Below are 15,656 nucleotides of genomic sequence, written 5' to 3' on the forward strand. Positions count from 1 at the left end.
CCCAAAACTACTATATGATTATGAGAGACACCATAGTGGAGGGCTCCGGAAATTTCGACCACCTGGGTTCCTTTAACGTGCACCTTAATCTGAGTACACGGGCCTCAAACATTCTCGCCTCCATCGAAAATGCAGCCGCCGCGGCCAGGATTCGATCCCTTGACCTTCGGGTCAGCAGTCGAGCGTCATAACCACTAGACCACCATGGCAGGGCAAACAGAAAAACGAAGAAGGAGACATACACCACGCGCTACGTTCTCGTAGCACCCTTGATTTGCTAATCCGACAACGCCATTCGGTCGCCAGTAACGAAGGATGATATCCTCATTTCATCTCGCTCTATACTTTCGTTGACAGTCATTTTACCATGGTGTACACAACAAGGACGATTTTATGCTTATGGACCTCCAAAATTGAACTCTGGATTATGGTCTGTGTCCACTGAACAAGACACCTCTTCAGCTCCGACTTCATAATCTACTCTGTACATCTACTGTAGTGCGCAGTTTTGTTCTCTGTAAATGGCTAAGCAGCCGTGGTGTATTTTGCGTATAAAATGAACCAAACTTTACTTTCATGAACGTAACCCTGCGCCATAGTTATAGTTACATGCATAAATGTAAGCGTTAAAGCCCCGCTCATGCAGGAATTCTCCATCATGAGCCGCCACATGTGACTGCCTAATCACAGTAACTCTCGCGTCTGTGCAGAACCACGAGAGGTAGTGAAGTTCTGTGTAGGATCTGGAGAATAACACTTCGCAGTTCAATGGGTCTTCGGGAGTTGAATCCCAAATGCCCGCGTAGCGGAAGTTGTAAACGCTGTGCCAGCCAGAACGCTCTGAGGGTCACTCAAGAAGCGGAGAATTACGGGAAAGGGAGCGGCTGCATGGAGCTGCGGATTACGGTGCGCGTGTCACGACGGAGAAATAATCTCGGTGATTAAATGATAGACCCGCCGTCTCAGGAAAGGTTGTCAGATAGAATTTATAAAGGTACACGGTGGTTATAGTTGCAGGATTATGTAGCGGCTTATGAGGGAAGTCAGGCGTTCTCTTTTATTTTGGATACGCAGTGCTTACTGCAAATCGGTAACTCTTATGTTATCGCCAATCTGTAGGGACGTGGTGCTGAATTAGGCGGATCCTTTTGACAGTGACTGTTCTAAATGTTCGAAATGGCAGTGCAATTTTTCGAAACAAGAACAATGATATGTATGAGGCAGGCAAAAACTGATATTACTATAGACTTCTTCAAGACGTCCCCAATATTGTTCAACATGACTTGAAAAACGCAATACTTATTTTATGAAAATAAGATTTTAATAATTTCGCACTAACTTAGAACAGTACCTTCATATCTGCATGCGTTTTTCACGCACTTATAGAAGTACTGTCGCGCTCGATATGACTCGCAACACGGGAGCGCGTGGCGTCACGAGCTCAACGATTGCGCATGGCTCCAAGTTTCCCTTATACCCAAAACTAAATGATATTTTCCCACTGGGGATCATCCCCAAGTTACAAAACGGTTTAGTTGTGGAAATAAAGTCTAGTGAAAGTCATGAGTAATCTTTGAGCTCGTGAGGTCACGTGCTCCCGTGTTGCAAGTCATATAGAACGCGACTGTACTTAACATCTTCAAGGTATTTTGGGGAAGGGTACTTCTTATCGTGACAAATCTTTTTCTGAGAATATATGTGTATCTATGTCAGGTTGCGGGTCACAGACAGAAGATCACCGCCATTCACTCACTGCGGAGCTTCGATTGAGGATGCCGCAGTAACATCCCATGGAGCCACGCAAGCCTCCTGTACACTGTGGTGTGGTCTTTACGCGATACCATACTGGCCGGACGTACCAACCGAAGCGTAAGAAGTGAGTCGTGATGGAGAATAGAGACTGTATTTACTGTGCCTTCCCACTGTCTAGCCATGAGCAAGAAGAGTCATGCGCAGACCTTTGGCATGTATTGACTACCAATGCCTTTCTGAACACTTTCTTTTACGTTCAGTGCCGAAATGTTCAATGGGCAATATCATGAAGACCGCCGTGGAATTTTTCGAGAGACGCTGAAGTGATATACGACTATAACAAGCCCGGTTAACTTGAAAATGTGTATTCATGCCTGTTATTTCCACATAATGAAATCATAATTTGCATCACCATTATCATGTAATAATCACTGACTAGGATGCCATCCTCTCAATTGGTTCCCCTTCATTACTATCCCAACGTTGAAGGTCAAGATCAATCGTGGTCGTTTAGGCAAACCTCCAATACTTTCTCTCACAATAAAGCATGTTCTCTCTCCTACCAGTTACTTGTTTTTTTTTTTTTCAATTCAGAGCCTAAATAACAAATCAACTCGCACCATCACCTAATATCTTACCTTAATTTTAGCGAAACAAATCTTACTCCAATCAGCTAATCAGGACATTTCACTGTTTCGCCTGCATTCCCGAAAATATAACTTTCTCTCAACACGGGAGAACAGCCAGACGCCTGTGCAATGGCAGGGGCCAAAGTGCATATAGGTAATAGTAGTGACTCACAGCACTGCCGTTCCGATTCAACCTCCCTTGCGGTTTAAGTTAGAAAAATCATCGCATTAAACATTGGCAAACATTCGATATTGTTGTTTGAGACAGAGCTTAGTAAAGTGGTAACCTTACCTAAGATGTTTCAAACACTTTTTTTTTAACTGTGTTAAAAAACTGGTTTGGAAGAATGAATACGAAGCAGCACTACATTTTTGACACTTCTCTGTCCGTAGAGTACAGTGCTCCTCGAAAGCCATCTATTGAAAATAGAAACTCATTAAACAAGCTTTACAAAATATAGCTATCAAATGAAATCCCTCTTTCGTAATGTTGTTTATTGTAAATCCTTCACTCTACTGCATTAAATGTTCCGACGTCTGCCGCGATTAAAAAAAGAAGTACTTCACAGGAAGGTGTTCATGCTTATAGACTAACGATGCTAGCTATTTAATCAAATCCATAACCAAATGAAAATACAGGGTGTTTCAGCTAACTTGCGCCAAGTATACTTTTTTAATTTCGCGCAGTGCAGAAAAAAGCTGGAAAGAAATTTAGCAGGGCAGTTTTCCTAGCATAGATGAAGCAATTCAAAGTCGCTTAACAAACTTTACAACTTTCCTAGTTAATATTTTTCGTTATAGTTACTGTTTTAAAGGTTAGTTAAGCAGTCTTTGTTAATTACCCAGCTTATCGCATTGGCAGTTATACTAGCATGGATAAAATATTCTGACGTTTGAGAACAAGTGCTACAACTTTTCCATTGAAGATTTTTCTATAGAGTCAATATTTAAAACGTTCATTAAGCAATCTTTGTTAATTGCTGAGCTTAGTGGATTGGAAAAAATAATCTGACGTTCTCTATATGGCTCAGAACAATACTACAATTATTGGGGACGCGTAGCGCCAAAGCCTAATTTTTTAATACTTGGTGCTTCTTAGCTGAAACACCTTGTATGTATTTTTTGAACAAGTTCATCATTTTCTTCAGCGGTTTGGTACAGCAATGCGCTTGTAAGGACTTTCAGAACAATTTGAGCTGTGACTGATAAGCAGGACATACTAAACTGGAACAGTTAGAAAATTATCCCGCCTACAATTATGCTTAATTTACAACCGAAGACAATGCTGAATTGCATCAGATGCACGAAGCCGCAGTATCTGCGGAAGAAAAACAGTTGCATCATAGTAGTATGATGTTTTGGCCAACTGCCGACTCTAAAAAGATCCGCTTCGCTAGAAGAGGTTGATTTCATGTCAAGGTAGAAAGTTGCTTAATAAAATTTTCCTACTTCGTGTTTCATTTTTTTTTAAATACTGAAATATTTGCATTCGTCCAGCGTAATACAAAAATGCCGAAAAATAATTTATCTGATGTCATCGCTAGCATCTTTGGCATACTCTAAACCTACAATGCATCTGAACACTTCACTCACCTCTGGCATGTTGGATGGTCTCCGCATAATCCACGCTTTTACGAATGGAGCGCCCGGACTGTCCGCAGCGGAAAAACTTCGCAGCATCTCAAGAAAGAATTCACTCGGGAAAGAGCGGGCAAAAATGTTGAGACTCCGAGACTTGTTGCAACGTCGGTAGTATCCACCAATCCTTTCTAAATGTTCGTCAAACTCGCGAAATTTTTACAGCGCGTTTCGTCCAACAGAAGCACCATATATTGCACAAAAAAGACAGAAAAAAATTGGGGCGGAAAACTTTGAGAACAGTCTTCGTCGCGGAAGAGACTTTCACTCTCGATTTAACGAAAGAAAGTTTGCGGGGGGTTCCTTCGCAGTTTCTCGACAGCGTGCTTCGAAGGAGCAAACTTTTGCGGGAGCAGAGGCGCTCCGCTCCGACCGATCCAGCCGGCGCGTCGGCGCGGTTCTGAGTGCTCCGGCCCGTGGCCGCACCGAGAGCATAGGGAGCGCGAAAGCGTTCCGCCGTTTTCGTCGCCACCTTTTTTTCCCCTTGCTTCCTTTTGTTCCGGTAGGGATCCGCCGTGAGCTGGCGGAGTACGGCGCTGGCGCCGGATGTGACGTGGGCTGATCGTTCTGTTCACGTGACTATGCGCGCACAGGCGCGCGCGGAGAAGGCAGTCATTCGTCCGCTCCTCTTCGCAAAGCTGTCGCTCACTCGAACGCCTTGGAGGTGTGAAGTGTCATCCTGCCGTTGTGGTTTCGTGCGGCGCTAGTGAACCCATTCAAAAGCCCGGTCTTTAAGTCAATGTTGTTGGCTTTCATGCGGATCGTTTGAAAGACACGATGATTCCTACTTTAAATGGACTGAACACAAACAGCTGAATACAAGACACGAGAAAGCGTGCAAATGAAGTCGCACCGAATTCCAAAGCTTCTCTTTCGTAAGTGCGCTTCCCCATTGGTCAGCCGGCCTCGCTAATCATATGTCCCACATCGTGATTGGGTGAAATATTCTCATATGAACGTTTTTAGCGCGATATGTTGATGTTAATTTTGGTCGTGATTTATTTCTTTCCAGCCAACTTCGCACATTGGACACTCGGAATATATCATGCATTCGTTGCGGCTCAACGGCATTCGTCCTTTGCCGATACCGCTAAACAGGTTTGCGCGAACCGTTGATGTTGTACTTGCGAGGGCATATTGTTAACACAGTTTCCAAACGCAGAGATTCGGTCATACAACTTATGAAGCCTTTTTTTTAGTTCCTGTATACATGCATTAAGCATAAGTGTAATAACAATTGTTGGGGTTTCACGTCCCAAAAGCACAATATCATTATGAGAGACGCCGCATTAAGCATAAGAGACTACGTGTTCCAAGTACGTCCGTACAATACATTTAAAGTTATACTTGTACCGTAAGACCAATAATGTCCCATTACAGAGAATGTGATAACGCGAAAAGAAGCGGACAAACCAAAACACTAACATATCATGAACGTTATGAATTAATAAAATCAACAAACAGACGTATAGAGGCGCAGTGTCCAGCGATTTCTAAGGTGCATAGAGTTATTGTATTTTTCTTTATAACTTACCGAAATCGGTGCCTAACGTTGGTAGCAATATATCACCCCTTTCAAAGCTTCTTTCTATAGGCATATGCGGCAGTGCTCTGTTTATTTTATCCTTAAGTACAACAAAAACAGGCTTTTGTCATTCTCAGAGAGCTACCAGGATTATAATGCATTACAGCTTATTGACAAAGTTCGACCAGTGATCGCAAAACATGGGTGTCTTTTAGTGCGCCATGCATTGCCTTATTCTATAAACCTCGACCACAAAAGACCACGGAATACCGCTACCGCTGACCATTAGTCGTGGAAAGAACGACGGCCAAGAAAGGATCAGAATTACTGGGAGGTATCATTAAGGGTAGGCGCTTTCGGTCGATACTCTTTGCTTTCTCTCCACCCATCGACGTTCACCCCGAACAACGGAGGTGGGCCACAGGGTTTATCGTCGCGTTTTTTTTTTTCCCTTTACGTTACATTCTTCCTCTAGGAATGCGTGGTTGACGTTGGCAGACTGTTTTCTTCTTCTTCTTCTTCTTCTTCTTCTTCTTCTTCTTCTTCTTCTTCGCAATGCGCTAGGAAGTCAGGATCCTGCGGTTCCTTGTGTTCCCAGACAATGGCCCTCAGTTCCGTCCCGCTGTTACAGGAGCGGAGCCCGAACAATGCCAACTGCTCTCATCAGCGGCCTAGCGCGAAAGTTGTGAATTTACACCGAAGTGGAACTTGCTGTCTGCTGCTCTTCGTTCACGGCCGGCAAACCGCATGCACTCTGGTGGGCTTGCTCGTACCGGCAGATAGTCCCCCTTTTCAAGTTGCATCGTCAGTAGGAACTGGCCAGTGTAACTAGCTGAGGCCGAGCACTCTGTCTTCCTCTGATAAGCCCTTTCTCTCTTTGCACTCTGTCATCCTTACCGCACATTTCATTGTATTGCCCTGCATTGCCCAGAATGACCTTGCTCAGTGGGGTCTATAGAACTTCCCCGAATGGTGAGTCGGGCAATGGTGCGAGTAAGCCTGGCAAGTGCAGTAAGGTTAGATGCACCTAAGAAAGGAAGGAAGGAAGCAACAGGAGAAAAGACAGGGAAGTTAGCCAGTTCCTAAACCGGCAGGCTACCTTGCGCTGGGGAAAGGAGGAATGAAAGAGAATAGACAAGAGAAACACACGTAAGCTTTCAGTAGAAGCATTTACTGCTGGAAAGCAATCAGCTGTTTGGGAAGCAATTGAAGTACACTTTGGGCATTCTTCGTATTAAAGCATAAGAAAGGCGCCCACACAAAGGCAACACACTGCTTTAAAATATATAAATATAAACTGAACAAACACAACATCAAGCGTTATTCGATGCAAGCAACTTAGAGACATTAACGTATCCCAGCATTCTATTTACTACATCAGAGGTGGTGGTGGCGCTAAAGCTTTATTGCCCAAAGAAGGGGTCCTGAAGGACACTCGGCTAATATCCAGTTGTAGAGGGCACCTCCCACCTCGAGTCAGCAGTCATTTTCGTACTTTCTTTTTGCAACATTCCTACCAATGATCAAGTAAAATGTATTTCAGCTCTCTATACGTGGGCCACACCAGGTGGATTTTTTAAGGCTTGGTTTTCTTGTTGTTGTTTTTTTGCAATAGGTACCACGAGTCCACGCCGTGATATTTACTGATGCAATGACTACACACAGTGCCTATATAACTGCGCTACGCAACCAACATGCGGCATACTGATTATTGTTATCACGCCTATTCTAAACATACCGTCATCCAGTTTTAGAACACTGTCATGTTGCATCACTGAAATAAAACACTCAGTAACTGGTACGCAAAATCCCGAAATTTATTGAAACGTTAAGTTAGCTAACGTTAGACGCCTGTAGCATTTCAATGGTTCTGAGATTAAAGAATAGGCATCAGCGCTCAGCGACACCTATTCCTGCCGTAGATCTTTGCTGGCCTCTCATAATTGTTGCATTCTGGACATCGCAACTACGTTGTATGAGGTTACCGTAGAACGCGCGTTGAAATTGTACACGAGGAAGGGATACAAAGACACGGCAGCGCGCCACTTCGTCCGTAGTGTTTGTTGGTGCATTCGCGTCCGGGCGGATCCACAACTTTCGCGTTCATTGTACCATGCCACAAAGGCACCGGTTCGCGTACCAGTTTTGTTAGGCGCTTCACGAAGTTCATTGCAACGCGTTCACTATGCACCTGCAGTCATGCGTTTAAGCTGCACTTTGTTTTATTTTTGTTTTTGCTTTTGCTCTAATTATTCAGGAAGTTTCCTACGCAGGACATTGCCAACAAATCTGCGTGTGGAGGCTTTCATCACCATTATTGAGATAGCAGGATAGGCGCTCCTTGTGTAGCAGCGGGAACAAAAACGCGCTATGGGTCTAGACACATGAGACGTACTAACTGGTGCGCGAAGAGGCACTTGTAGAAGTAAGAAAGCGGGTATAATAGGCATGCACAAACACTCGACGTATTTGTACATGGCATACACGACGCGAAACACAATAAATAGATGTTGAAAACAGAGACCTTTGCGAAAACTGCCAATCCAGGCTGCTACTTGTATCTCCGTTTCTCTCTCACAGCGTTTCGTGTTTATTCATTGATGACACTTCCAAGGCAAAGACGTGTTGACATTTTAAAACCTTTTTGAATGGCTATAAGGGAATGCTTTATTGAGAAGGCAGAATTGCATTAAGTTTTTGAAACAGTTGTGGCGAATTGTATTGCGATGTTTCTGAAAAAAAAAATGCATTGAAACACTGGAGGGCCGGCATTTCTAGGTACGAAGTAAACGCTTGACCAGTACCAGGAATGGCAAACAGAACTGCAACATTTCAAGGGTTCTGTCGGGATAGGGGTAGCCTTTAGAGTAAATAATGACACTCGCTACTTTCCAGTGTCTTTACTTACATACTCCCAACGCTAATATTTCTTGTAATATAATTTGTAATATAATTTGTAATATAGAAGACGCTTCACTATTTTAAAGCATCTAAGATACCAGTTCAAACAAATAAATTTCGTTCGCCGTTTCTAAGGTATTTCTTTGAATTGGTTATTTACGAAGCGCCTTCAAATAAAAACACAACTACTTTCTATACTATACACAACTAATGAAACCGAGAGACATTATTTGTGGTTCCCTAACTGTATTGTAAAGATTCTCACTTCAATTGAAAGAAATTAAACCGGACGAAAAATCACCCTTTCCGTCGGTGGGATCCGAACCCACGACCTACTAATTTAATTTAATTTCTTTTTATTTAAAGTGAGAATCACAACAACACAGTTAAGAAACCACAAATAATGTTCCCTACGCTTTCCTTGACTCAATTGTCTGTTTAGTTGTCGGTTTTCTTAGTTGCGTGTAATACAGAAAACGAGCCCATCGGACAATGCCCTACTTTCGTAACTAATTTCTGCGAAAGTTTCAGTTTCATACGCCCCTAAATGAAAACACAATTTAGAGCTTCTCTGTGAAAAACATCGAAATGCTAGTTGTTGTTTCTGTGTGACTAACACACATTTATGTCAGTGCCTTCTGAAAACTCAGACTGAAACACTGAACTTTTATCTCAAGTCAAAGAAGGGAAAAGATGTAAGAAAAAATTTATTACGACATTCCTAGTGTAAAACTGAACTCGATATCTGCACAAATGTACCTTCGCGCGGCTATTGCGCACGTGAATGTTATTTCTTGAATTTTAACACACACACGCACGCACACGCACACAAACACAAGCACGCGTACACGTGCGCGCGCACACACACACACAAACACGCACACACGCGCACGTGCGCACACGCAAGCCGCAGTGAGCTACGAGGAAGCTTATGTTTTTCATGTAGCATACAATTTGCGAACATCAAAGCGGCCGAGCAAGGAGCGCAGTTTCTTCCGCCTTGCGAGCAAATTGTCGACAAGAAACATGGCGGATGTAAGAAACGGCTCCATGTGCAATTTTGCTTCAACTTTCTGTTTCCTATGTTGACTTACGTGTTGTGTTTTATTTCTCATTTTTCCTGCAGGGTTAAGACCCAAGTTTTATCGACGCGTAGAGGAGATTTATGAGCCAAGATTGAACTTCGAGTGCTTCAAAGACAACAAATACGACTAAATAAAGTACTTGCTATTGAAAAGACGCGTACGAAGAATGAACTTGTTACGGCTTGCGAAACGCGCAGTTTTATTTACATTGAAAAAGAAAATACGCATACCGGTATATAAAGGCGAAACACGTGAGCGGGAGATTTCAAGCTCCAAAACAAATGAAACATCCGGCCTGCGATCGCGAAACCGAAGCGTCAGATAGGAAGTAAAGGAGCTCAAAGCAATCTTTGAAAAAGAGGTGACTTTAGGGGTTTAGAGAACTCTGTTGTTTCGATATTTCCAAAGAACACCAAGACTTGTCTAAAATCTTTCCGGCAAACGCTTTGTTTTGCGCTCACATAAAGACGACGTCACCGCACAACGGCGTGCATGTCCCAATGCACAAGGCGCGATCATGCGGGAGAGTCTATTCGCGCCTCAACAACTCTGAGATCACGTGACTTCAACATAAACGTCATGGATTACGTCATCACTAGAGCGGAACGGCGCCAACCAATGGCACTGGCAAAATATTGATATTTATTCAATGCCATGCAGAACCTTGCCTTCCATTCAAAATGTACGCAGTAGTATGACGTCACACATGACGTTTCTGCTACGGTCCCGTGACCCCGAGCTGCTCAGGTGCAGATAGACTCTATTCAATCATGCATAAGTTTAGGCTATTGTTGAGCAAGGAACGTAGTGTCAAGCGCTTAGAAACACGTCGCCCTTGTCTGTATAGCTCACCGCTGCTTACTCGGCTGATGGCAGACTTGAGCGAAGTTCGAGTTTCCGTTGTAGAGAGAGCGGTACGTTTTGAAACGGGCGATTGGCTGATATTGTCAGTGACGTAAGAGTGTGGTTATGTTGGGGTAACTCGTGCGACAGCTTCCACATTAGGAAGGGCTCGTAAACTCTTCGTCTTGCGGGTTCGAATAACCTTCACGTTCTCTTTTGTTGTGTTTTGTTACAGTGAAATACACGCAAACCATTTATTTTATGTATAGTTATTCGTAAGGTCGGTCACCTTCTGCAATATATTTTTCAGCTAACCAAAACTCTCCAGTAAACGAACTTCCGGTGGGGTGAACATGGCGCGCTTTGCTGTAAGGACCTCGTTTTTTTTCTTTGCTGTTTCTGCCACAGCCAGTCCGTCGTGCGATCAGTTCGATCTATACATATGCTCGACCTATAACACTGAGGCATGCCGGCGTGTTTCAACCAGTGTTGAAACGTAGACCGAGCAACGATATTCCAGAGTGCTCCAGAATCGTAACATGAAGCAACGACGAAGCTAACGAATGGCCAACCCGCAAATTTTTGTCGGTCGTCGTCATGCAGAGATATAAAGAATACTATGACCAAGAAAATGTCCCCGTCCAAGGAACAAAAAAAAAGAAGAGAAAACGCGGTGCTCAGGGGAAATGTGCTCACGTCCACTCGACGGCCATGCTCGCCGCTATCACAGGCGCACAAGGTAAGCGTGGCGCGGCGACGACAGTGGCATATGCATGCAGGCCCATCGCCATCGGCTACTCGGCACATCCACTCGCGCATAGAGAAAGTCGTCGGGCCATTTCCTGCCTTTCTGGGCTGTCCGGCAGAGTCACCGGTGCCTGCGGCTTCTCAGTCAAGAAGTTTCCTGCAAAAAATCTAGCTCCCCCGAGCGGCGGAAATGTGCACGCGGGAAGACGCTCTCTGAGAAGGCGCAACAAGCGTGCCTGTTCTTTCCCTCCCTAGGGATGAGGATGGACGTCGTTTCCCGTCTGTATGAACCGTTCTATAGGGAACGGTGGCGTCCCTCTCTTCATGAGCAGTGGAGCACTCGAGCTTGCGCCAACTGTTCTGCACTGGTGCATACGATCGAACAACTGCTGCCCGCGTGGTAGAGGCCCGGATGTGTTCGGCTAAGAGTCACAATCCCCGGCGAGTGTATTGAGTAAGTGATGCATACATCGCTTGGCACATCTTGCTTCACCTGTTGCAACATGGAAAATTCCACGTGTACTATCAACCACTTTTTCCGACGGTGTAGCTATAAAAGCAAGGAAAGAAGCGCTGAACGAAGAACAACGTAAACAAATATCAGAAATAATCAAAAGCTTTTCAAGTTAGAGGAAAGCAGATGTACTACCTCAGGTCAACACGAGCTTTATGAAAAGCTTTTAGCCGATGGTTTCTGCGAGAACTCATGTATGTATGTATGTATGTATGTATGTATGTATGTATGTATGTATGTATGTATGTATGTATGTATGTATGTATGTATGTATGTATGTATGTATGTACATTTTACAAAAACAATATTTTATAACACTTTGAACAACTGTATGTGTATGCAGGCTTTCTCAGCAAACTTCTGCCTATAATAAAAAATAAATTCAGAAACACTTTGTACGAACATTGATTGCTGCATTTTGATGAGCCCCGTCTGTACCAGTTATACGTATTTTTTTCTTTAATTTAGCAGAAGTTTTATTTGGCTAACCTTACTTCTCTGGTATTTATTTACCTTAACTGATGAGGTATGAGATCATACATTATGGAAAATGTAAAGAGATGACCAATAAGAGCGCTTAAAACAACGCAGACGTTAGCTCCTCCGTTTTAGCTATAAAACGAAAGGGAAGGTATGGAAAATTTTAAATTAGCAGTTTCGCCCCATCATCTAACAATGGAGCAAATGACGTGGATTAGACTGGCACTCCGTCCACGCGCCATGGATTAAAGCGTAAACCTCATCGCGTAATCCGCTGCGCGTGACGCTCGCGTCGAAATTACATGTACCGCGTTTGACAAAGAACGGGGCTATACGTTCTAAAATCGGCTGACGCGTTGTTGAAAGAGCTGTGTCACTCTTCAACCGTGAGAAAAGCTGGGCCCGCCTTTCCGAGATGCTTTCGTTTGACACCGTTGTAATCCCCGGTAGCGGACACGATATCGCGGGGTATGCTTTCCCAATGCCTTCTTTCGTGTTACCGAAAAAGTAAAAATACTCGGGACCTTGGTCTATTTAAACGCTGCTAGCTGCCATTTCTAGAGAGCCCGTACGTTGTTATGGGAATTCATTAAATGGATGACGAAAACTGATGATTCTGTGTGGTTCAGTCCGCTATACTATCGGATAATAGCGACAACGTCATCTAAGAAATTACGGCTTTAATAATTGTTGGAATTTTACGTCCCAGCACCGCGATGCGATTATGGAATAGGCCGTAGTGGATGGAGGGCTCCGGAGATTGGGACCTCCTGGGGGTTTTAACGTGAACCTAAATCTATGTACACGGACCTCGAGCTTTTTACCTCTATCGAAATGCAGACGCCGCGGCCGCGATTCGATCCCGCGACCTTCGGGTCAGCAGTCGGGCACCATAATCGCTAGACCAACGTAGCGGATGAAATTGCGCTTTAGTTTGCTCTTCAACTCTAAAAAATATAAATAAGCGTAGTAACAAAATTACAATGCACTATATTCCAGTGGATATCCGCCCAGTGCAATTCTACGAGGAGATTTGCAGCGGAAGAAGAGAAGGACAAGTGCATGCGCAAAAATGTCACATTCGGACTTCACAGAACAGAAAGGTAATTCCGGCATGTATATGCCAGGACGGATTTTACTCCGTGATCTTACAGCGACGTCGATCGACCAGAATTCTCTGTATTAAGGCGAAAGCCTTAGATGCCTCATCCAGCGATAAAATTGACCGGCGTCCCCCATTGGGGGCGTGAACAAGAGCGATGCAAAAAATTATCATGGCATGATGACGTCACATGGTGACGTCATCATGCCATGATAATGATGACGTCCATCATGATGACGTCACATGGTGACGTCACATAACGTAACGTCAAATGGTGACGTCACCACACGACGTCATTGCTTGGTCAAAGGTGGGCCGATCCAGGAGGCAGTGCAAAACAAGCCGAGGTGTAGAAAGCTTACAACGCTCCCGATGCTGGACGCATTGCAAAACCACGTTAGTTGCAGAAAGCTTTCGGAGGGGGGCGCGGGAGGTTCAGTACACCGACTTAGAAGCCAAAGAAGAAGATGGCTTTCGCTTTCGAAAAGACACAGAATAACTTTATTGGCTAGTGTGCTTGGACCACCCCCGGTTCCCTGAACCACCACGCTTCGAGTTGGTTGAGACGGATGCATAAGGAACCCTGTGAGTTTTTTTTTTTAATTGACCCTTCACTTGGATTAACTTGGTATCAAATGCGAACCTTTACACACCTCCTTTTTGTTTTCTTGATGGAGTACACTCCGTAAAAGACGCATGCTTACCTTTACGAGCGTGCTTGCGCATGAAGAAATGCTGTCCTTAATCAGTGCAGCGGTGATCGAAGAAATGTACTAAAAGATGTAGCAGCCTTTGCGCAATTTTTGTTATTTCAGCTAGGAGCACCGTAACTAGCCATACGGGCTTCATTTTTATCTGATGTCTGTAGTTAAGAAAAATGAGCGCAGAAAGCAAACATTCATATTTACTTGGGTTTTTTTTTCTTTTCGCAATTTTATGGTAGAAAGAGCGAGAATCCTGCTAAAGCTGAAAAGCCGAACTGGCGAATACCTACTTAAGCGAACAACCTTTGCTTTCGCTTTACCGCCTCTACGTTTAATTAGTGCGCTGAAATTTCCGGGTACAATGCGTGGTCTCATACAATGAGTCTCTGGCGACGGTGGACTCTAGTATTACCATCCTGCAATCTCGCTCACGGGGATCACCACCTCGGTGCACCCCGCTGATCCAGTAGATGACCGCACCCATTAGAGCCTGTAGAAGAGCGTACCCTATAGGGACTGCGTACTGATGAGAGAACAAGATTAGAGTCTCTACCTGTCCTACTCATGCAAACGGTAATGACACGCTCTCTCCTTTGCAGACGCGCAAATGAGTTCTCTGACGGGAAAGCGCGGAAAGATCTGCAGGTGTTGGTGAAAACTGCCGGCACAGAATGTTAAGCACTGTTCCTGCGATGCGTTGGGGGAAAGCGTATTTCTCAGCGATGGTAAAGCTTCCCCGCTTAGTTCGTTGTAGGGTTGCTTAACTTGGTGGACGTGGGCTTTAGTAACTTCGATGAGAGTCACCGTTTGTTGGCAGCCACTACAAAATGCGGTGATGTGGCTATTGAAATGACGAAAAGAAAAGATCTGGCTTTTATAATTGCTTCGCGCGACCGTCGTGCCCTGCATTAAAACTCGAAAGGATGTTGTATGCGTCAGCGAAATCACCGACCATTTCCTTCCTACTGTGCACTCTCGCATCTTTACATTCCCTTTCCCACTCACCCAGCGTATTCTAGCCCATCAGAGCGCCACTGCATACACAGGAGCAGTGGTTTCGTGGTCAGACAGCGAGAAGGAAGGCTCGGTTATACATGCTTCATCTAAAATGAGGATATCTTCAGCCTCCACAATTAAGCGAGTCCTGTCGCATCTAGTTTTGCCTAAACTATGTTATTAAAGAAAAGATGTCAACCAGGCTGCTGGGAATGAGATGTGTTTGTCCACTCTGTTAAAGTCCATTAGGTGGATACAGGGTCAATGCCCATCGGGCACGCCTTTGCGGTTGCCCTTCTCTACTCGTTGCTAAACCAAGGGGACTCTATGACGTAATTTGTACCGTAAGACAGTGAAGCACAAGATAATGTTTTACCTTACTTGAATTCTGTAAGATTGTCTTACGTGTTTTCTACGCTATTTGCTTTCACTCTTCGCAAGTTCGCGGGTTCGGTCTTCATAGGTAATCTACCTCATCGGTATTGCTGGGTAGTCTGCGGAGATTAATAAACCCATATCGATCGCAATGGAAGTTTCTTTGTAGCTTCCTCCTGCCTTGAGCTAGATGGCTGTTTTTTTTCGTAAGATTAACGTAACCTTATTAATTTCCACAGAAATAATTTGCTGCTAGGGTAGTACAAACTGCCATACTGTAAGTATCACTGAAATGTCGTAATGTGTTCGTAGGTTTTTATCAGACATTGTATGTAACGTCTCCTCTCGATGAGCGCATTTTTAGC

The 15,656-nt window shown here is 44.2% G+C and overlaps 1 protein-coding gene across 1 annotated transcript in view; it reads right to left on the bottom strand.

Moving 5' to 3' along the window:
* LOC119383503 (octopamine receptor) overlaps nt 1-4,326 on the bottom strand; it is a 139,608-nt gene extending 135,282 nt beyond the window's left edge. Inside the window, exon 1 of the mRNA XM_037651671.1 lies at nt 3,975-4,326. The gene's annotated coding sequence lies outside the window, so the exon portion shown is untranslated. The remainder of the gene's footprint in view (nt 1-3,974) is intronic.
* Nucleotides 4,327-15,656: the final 11,330 nt, after the last annotated feature.

The sequence above is a fragment of the Rhipicephalus sanguineus genome, chromosome 2, assembly GCF_013339695.2.
Source record: "Rhipicephalus sanguineus isolate Rsan-2018 chromosome 2, BIME_Rsan_1.4, whole genome shotgun sequence".
Lineage (NCBI taxonomy): Eukaryota > Metazoa > Arthropoda > Arachnida > Ixodida > Ixodidae > Rhipicephalus > Rhipicephalus sanguineus.